Below are 8,097 nucleotides of genomic sequence, written 5' to 3'. Positions count from 1 at the left end.
CGCTTCTCTTTATTTTCCATTTCGTTCATTCAACCTTGGCTTATTTCCTGCAGTTTCTCAGCTGGTAATTACGCTCCTCTCGTATTGACACATGAAACAGTCTGTGAATACCACAAAAAATCCCCTCCACAGGCTTCGGGGACACGTGCTTGTCTCTGAAGTTCGCCGTGCCTGTCCCACAGATGTGAGCTTGTGCTTTCAGCCACATGGACCTGCAGGTTCTTGGGGGCAGCGCTCGCTGGGGTTGGGGTAAATCACAGGGACTTGAGCTGGCTGCAAACCCTGACCTCCAAGTCCATGCAGGACGGGGTGTGTAGGAAAAGGGTATATTGGAGGGAAGCATTGCAGTAGGGCAAAGACATCGCGTTTGGTGTCCCAACAGCTCAGGTGTGTCTCTGTGGCACAGCAGTGGGATGGCCGAACGCACCCTTGGGGGAAAGGATAAATTCAATTTAATGCTTGAATGGGTGATAAAGTAAATGCCTGCTAAAAAGGGCAATGGGATGCATTTTTATCTCTTTTCCTTGGGTGTGAAACTCCCTCTTATTTCAGAAGCAATGCTCCCGTGGACATCGTGGGAGACCTACACATTGCCCGTGTTGTCTTCTTCTGCTTAGAAGTGTCCTGATACCTGGGTAGGCATCCACTGGCTCCACATGTTAGTTTGCAGGAGTACAAACCTCTGATAGGGTTTTGCCAGCTCCCGAGTGGGTGTCTTAGGACCAAACCGAGTCTTGGCTTCAGCAGCCAGGACCCGACCTTCCCTGGGCCACCCCACTGGGGAGCTCCCACAGGCACCGGGGACCACTGCAAACCTCCCATCTTCTCCCTTAGGTGCATGAGGAGTACCTCCACCGAGTGACCTCCCCTTCGGAGGAGAGCTTTGGCTTCAGCATTGTGTGTTTTCCCCCCTTTGCACCGAGATGTGCAATGATAGCCAATGATTTTCACCAAAAAAATGGGGTGCTGACTCCCTTCTCCTGGACAGCATCAATTCTGTCCCGCTTTCCTAGATCTGCTTATTAAAATCAGATAAGAGCCGTGTCCTTTTATACCATGTGCCAAGCAGCTTTGTGGATTCTGCTAAACATATGTCAGCTCCCAACCTTTGCTTCTTTTCAACAGGTTACTGTTAATTTTCTGTAGCACACCAGCTCCTGTGAGTCAGTTACTTCAGATCTGCAGCATACTGGGAGACTCAAGATGAAAACGTCTACAGATGTGAAAGATGTGGTTCGTTAAATATCACAGTAAATATATTTTGCACGTGTTGTTGCAATAAGTATGTAACAAGGATAATAAATTTAGTAGTAACATGTACATAACGATAAAGAAGTAAACAATAATGATTTTATTTCTGCAAAAACTAGTGCCTGTGTACATGTATAGCTGTATCTGTATATTTATTAAAGGCCAAATGGCTTAACAATTAATAAGTAAATGATCTCTCATTGACTTGTCTTGGCAACAGAAGCAGATCCTACGGAGAAGCTTGCTTGTGTACAGCAGTCGCAAAACCTTATTGATGTCCTCAGAATAGCTCTTCCATGGGACGTAGGTGGTCCCAAGAATACAGTACCAAGGAATGAGCTTGTGGTCTGAAAGCTGTACGGGGCCCTGACCACCCTGTGCAATGCCTGAACTAGCTGTCCACTATCACTTCATCTTGTGGCACCATGCCTAGTGAATACGGCTGCACTGTTTGGGTTGGCATCAGCTTGACGTTGATGTGTTGATGTATACTTCCTACCCAAGATGAAACTCGCCTCTTAGTCCATGCTAGCCAGGACTGAGAGTTCACCGAGGCACAGGGACGTATTCTATCCCCTCCTGTCACCACGCCAGGCCAACCTGATGGCCAACTTGATGTCACGGCAGCCAAGCCTGGAGGATAGCTGTGGACCTGCTGCTTAGAGACAGGGATCCAATTGTATTTTCCAGGTGGTGCATGGCTAGCTAATAAGAAAATGAACTATTACAGAAAGTATAATAAGTCTCCTGACAATAAATTTCAGACTCATATGGAGGCAGAAGAAATTATTCCCACAGATCCTGCTGTTGTTAGACCTCCATCTCTGGTGTGTGGGCTGCAGAAGACTTGGGTCAAGCTATGGCTGATTCCCAGTGACACCTGAGTGCTGATGCTTTTCCAGTTACATCTCTCCCACTAAAGATGTCTCTCCCAGGGCGTGATCTGTGGCCTGATCTGCACAGACCTGGCCCTTCTCAAGAGCAAGTTGGCTATGTCCAGGTATGTAGCACTCAGACATCTAGCTCTGGATAGTGTCCCCACAGCCCTGAGGTCATTGTTTCACTGTTGCATTTCTTTCAGAGTGCCTGGTATAATGTGGGGACAGTGTGCAAAGCCCTCTGGAATAGTGTAGGAGGACTGTGCGGAGCAGAAGCAGCCAAACCTGATGCAGGCCCTGAAGGAAACCCCAGAACTACACCCATCTCAGAGGGAACAAGCTGGTTTGGTGGGGAAGGGTGCCCATGAGAGAGCTAACCCTCAGTGTGGTTGGCTGTGGGGAGCCAGGTTATCTGACAGCGTCGATGCACCCATGCATACCCCATGAAAGAACCTGAGGACACAAGGAGGGACACCACACCCTGAAGACTTGTAGCATCATGCCTCCAAAAACTGCTTACAAGCACCAATCCTGCAATGATTTATGCTGGTACCCGCCATGCACAAATCCTGCAACGCCTCCACACTGGGGCAGCAGGATGTGGCAACTGGCAAATCCCACTTCAAAAAAAGGGCCACAGGTCAGTGCTGGTCACACAAAGTCAACCCTGGGCTGTGTCCTGCCATAGGCTCAACCCCTCCAAGTCTCATGGGATTCTCACTCTTCCATGGGAGAGCTGAGCAACCTTGGTTGGTGGGGCTGGCACGGACATAAGCAGAAGTGCATGAACAGAAAGCAAAACTCCCAGCTACCGAGATGCTCCAAGACATCATTGCCAGTATAAGCATCATTATCTTGTGCTGACGTTAGCCCAGTTGCTTTTTAGAAATTGCACTTAAAAAAAAAAAAAAAAAAGAAAGGAAAAGAAACCAGCCAGGAAGAGATGAACTGGCAGTTTTTAATCACTTGCAAAAGATTAGACGTTGACCACGTGCTCACCTCATGCTTAAAATAGGTTGTATCATGTCAACAGGATGCCCATCTCTAATTATAAATGATATTTCCCCAGACTAAACAAAGTTTGACATTTATGCTCCATTTCCTCCAGCTCTGATTATAGCCTGTTCTTTTAAAAAAATACATGAGGAACAAGAGGGCCAAGAGCTTTGCTCTGGCCACTCTTTTTTCTGTTTCTGTTGCTGTTCAGGGAAGTTTGCCACTGGGAGTGTGATACTTTACATGCTGGGATTTTGGCTTGCCTTGGCGCTGATGCTGATGGTGAGCAGGACAGGGGGGTTGTCCTGGTCAGCAGGTTAGCTGTGGCTCCTGTCCCATCTCAGCCTCATATGGTGCCTGCAGGTCTCAGGGACTGTGTCTTTAGTCGAACTCGAGGAAGATGCTGCTCTGGGCATCTCCCCGGACTAGGCCCGGCTTAGTCCCCTCTGGTACCAACCATAACCTTCCTCAGCTCCACCTGGCCTTGGGCCATGAAGACATTGCCATTGCAAGATGCAGACAGCTCCACTTACAACTGCAAAGGAGACATACTTTAGCTAGCTCCAAACCAGCTACCAATAACCCAAGTAGCTGTGAAATTCATCCAAAAAGCAGGGTAAAAAATGCATGTCCCGTTCTCCCGGGACACTGCATGCTCACCCAGCCAGATGTGACTAGCTATGAAGGGGGTCAGCTGTGTCCACATTGCGATGCAGTGATTTGCAGGATGGGCATAGTCTTGGCTCATCTTGTCACTCTTGGGTGGCTGCTCTCCCCAGGCACTGCTTGACGCCTAGGCAGGCAGTGCTAGAAAATTGAACAAGAAAGCAAAATGCACATAACGGTGCTCGAGACATTCGTGGAGTGCTTGAGGGACGTTGTACGTCACTTGGAGTGGCAGATATTGTTGAAACTCCCAGCGTGAGCAGGTACCACCGCAGGATATAGATAAGGTACTTTGGTGATAAGGGTCTTCCACAGAGTGAAAGACCACAGAAGATAACACAAATACAGTTGGGGAGGAAACGGTGGCCAGATGTGGGGGTTGGTGGGGCATGGGGCAGTGAGACAGTAAGAGAAAAAGGAGAGGGAAAAAATGTGGGCAAAAGGGCAAAACTCCAAGGCAAGAGAAAGAATATCACAGGAGCTGCAGAGAGCCCCATCATTTTTGGGGGGTTGAAATGGGAGAAATGGAATTTGTGTTTGGATTTTGGGGGACCAAAACTGTCTCCAGAGTCCTCTGGTTTTATTTTCCAAAGGCTGTGGGCCTCAAACTTACACCATTTCCCAGTGAGACTTTGAGGTACGGCTTGCAAGCAAAGTTGCCAGGTGAACATCTCGAGAAGACAGAAATAAGGGCAGAGACTTTCTGCCTTGCACTTGCCCTGCCAACTCTGATGGTCGGAGGCAGCCTGCATCCAACCCAGATTTTTCAAGTGTCTCTGGGTTTTGTCTGTCCCCCCTACCGTCTCCAGGGACGTCTTCTATCCTGTGCTTGAAACATCCCAAGCTTCATTAACAGGTTCAGGAAACTGTGCTCCGTGTGACAAATCTGGTTTATCTTGAAATGGCAAACCAGACGAGACTGATGTGGTTTCTCTTGCAAATATTTCTCATATCTCTGCCTGCCACTGCAATAGCAGGAGGATCTATGAATCAGGTGGTGCCAAATAAGCTGCAGAACAGTTTGCTCTGTCGTCTGTGCTAATGGGGTTAAAGACCATGTTTCTCTCTTTAGATCTCCTACTCAATTCGAAGTGTGAAATATCATCCATTCTTCTTCCTTCTTTTATTTTTCTTTTGGGTGGGAGAATGAAGAGGAAAGTTGGTCTCTCCACCTGGCGTTTTCAGTCCCTGCTATTGACTCAGACCTTGCAAAAATCACTTTAAGCTATCAACCACCACTGAAATAATCCGTTTTCTCTTTTTGTTGTCCCTTCTCTTTCCACCTCTTTACTGTGTTTACTTTGGGTAAGTGGTGTCTTACTGCAGGGAAGCTATAGTGAAGGGATTATTGGCATTATATCTGCAAGGCCTTGAAGCTGATCATGAAACAGGTAATTTTCAGCTCTTGTGGAAAAGGGTTTCACCACAGTTGGTTGAGAGTGTGATCTGCCCTGTCTTTTGCTCCTTCTATGCTGATTTTTTAGGCAAAGGCTGAAAAAAAAGGAGGTTGCAATCATAATTCTAGGGACAGAAGAAATGAGTTAGAAATGCTCTATTTTTGTCATGTTCCTTAAACCCTTTGATCCTTCCCATTGCCCCTTGATCCATCACTACGTCATCACTTATTGAAAACATTTTTTTTTTATAGCCCACAGCTGGATTCTGGGTTATTTCCAAAATGTCTTTGCTTCCTGTGCTGTGTGTTGGCTTTTCTTGAATAATCTAACTCCCACCCCCAATGATGTATTTTAGATTTTTTTGCACGAAGGAAAAATATTGAAACCCTGGCTTAATCCCTGAGCATGCTCCTTGCTGTGCTGAGACAGTACATCATGGCAGTCCCTGCGTACACTGCTTCAGGTGGAACATACTCCTGGAGGAGATAGGTACCTGCACCACCTAACAACCCCTCTGGACCAAATAATGAAGCAGAGGGTACACTGGGAGACACGAGGGAATGTTAAGAGTTATCTCAGTGGAGAGAGAAAGCAGACATAGGGCAACAACCTGAAGGAAACAATGCCTTTTTAATCCTGCTCATCGGTCTCTTTGATTTTTCCAAATGCTGAAAATTTAATTTGACGCCGAACATCTTCTAGATTTCGGAGGTGGGATGCACTCAGCAAAAACTTTGGAGCCACTGCACAGGCTACATTTCCACTAGGAAGTTTAGTGCACTGGAATGGTGAAATATGGAGAACACAGAAGCACAGATAATTATGCTCAAACATGTATCATCAGCCTCCCGTCAAGCACAGGTAGAAGAAGCTGTGGCAGCAGCATTGAAGAGCTGAGTAAACTCCTGGTCTCCTTTTTCTTATAGAAATTTGTAACCCCAGAATGATGTCATAGGTGAAAAAGATGAGATATCTCTGATCAAATGTAGACATCTGCAAGGTCGGCATCTGTCAAATGAACCACCGATCTTGAGATCCCTCACAGCCCATGGAAGGAAATGGAAGCCCTTCTTGCTCATGATTCATCTCATTCTCCAGCAGATGAGTCACCCGCAAGGAGCTACTACTTTCTCTTGTGAACACGAAGGGAGTGGTGAGTGACTAACACAGACACAGATTCAAAATTAAAGGAAATGAGTCCCTCTCGCAGTCAGGAAACAGACAACTGGATTTTTTGCTGGTTGTGGGTATACCTCCTGCTGGTGTAAATCCCAGCTTTCCAGCCCAGGTTGGACATATCAATCACTTAAAATACTTTCCAGGTTTCCTTGGGAGAAGCCACTTGGGGATGGTATTTCTGGGTGTGTTACAAACATTATAAGTGATTCTGCCATTCTGTTGTTGCTTTGAGGGTCTGACATCTATCACCCCGTTGAGCAAATCCCTGAATAGGATTCCTGCCCTGAGGAGCCTCTGTACCCCTATAAAGCATCTCCTTGTAGACAAATGCAAAGACGTTTGTTAGCAAATTGGGATGCAGCTTCTGGGGTTAGACTGTACACCCCTTTTCCTCCTCAGGTCAAAGGCACTGGGTTTTAGACAATGATCCTTATAGATCTCATGACCCATCATATCTAGAAGGTCTGTCTGTGCCATATCATAAGCATCTCCTGGTTGGAGGAGTGTGCTTCTTAGGATTTACTTTCTGGTGTCAAGACTCCTGTATTTTTATCCTCTCCATAGCATGAGTGAAAAGAAGAGAAGCTCTTCTTTGCTCATTGTACCCTTCCAGAAGGTCCATGATCCTGCTAGCACACCTCACATCTTAATGGATGAAATAAGCCGTTCCTAGGACTCAGGACTACGATAGTGGCCACATCGCTTATTGGTTCATATCAACATCACTAGATTTAGATCTCAGCTGTTTTCAGTTGTCAGGTAAGACAGTCTTGATAAATGTTTAACACACCCCCGAAGGGACCAGTCCTTTTACTGTACATCTAGTGAATATTCACTGATTGCAAAGGAACAATAATAGCTTATGCCCAATGAAAAGTGGAAGCATACAGCTCCCACTGACCTTCCCCTTTCTCCAGACACAGATGTTCCAATATCCACTCCTCGTTCAGCCGCAGCATTGAGGAAGCTTCTCACCTTTCACATGTGACACTCCCTGTGGTTACCCCATGGTTACTCCTAGCTCAGCCCGTTTGACCCTTGAAAAATGCAGAGAATTTCTAAACAAACAAACAAAAAAAAAATAGCCAGCGCGTTGTGCAATATGAGGTCATCGTAAGGCTCGAGATTCAGGATAAGAAAGTCATTGGAGATGGTCAGAGAAAACATTGGTGATACCTTTCTGGCCACTGAACAATTCGCTCGTTGACATGTGCAGGGAGCACATAGGACAATGGATTTACGTATACTTTGCCTGCCCTCTGGTGGTGAATGGCTGCTGATTAATTGTATGCATAGGTAGTTATTTATATTTACATATGTACACATATGTATGTGTACATACACATGTATGCACATAAGCATATGCATTGACATATATGGCAGAAAATGCTTTCATCTGAATTGTACCTTGAATCTTAATGTTACAGATGTGAGTAGTAGTTAATTATTGTCATTGGTTGTAGCTGGTATTTTTAATGCTGAAGATTTTCCACCTTACTGTATTTGTGTTAAAATTTAGTTCAGTTAAAATAATTCAACATTAATATAATAGGAGTATAGTTAAATATTTGTTCCAGCTTGGAGAGACCAGTGAGCTCTTCATGTGTCCTTTTCCTCTCTATAAATAAACTCTGCTGAAACTGGGTGAGCTGTACAAAATCAAGAGCAAAATGTTTTTCCAGGACCAGTTCTTATAGCAAATACAGGACAGCATAAAAATAACCGCTGCA

The sequence above is a fragment of the Pygoscelis adeliae genome, unplaced genomic scaffold, assembly GCF_000699105.1.
Source record: "Pygoscelis adeliae isolate BGI_AS28 unplaced genomic scaffold, ASM69910v1 Scaffold263, whole genome shotgun sequence".
In the NCBI taxonomy this organism is placed as follows: Eukaryota; Metazoa; Chordata; class Aves; order Sphenisciformes; family Spheniscidae; genus Pygoscelis; species Pygoscelis adeliae.
This window is presented reverse-complemented; position numbering follows the sequence as displayed.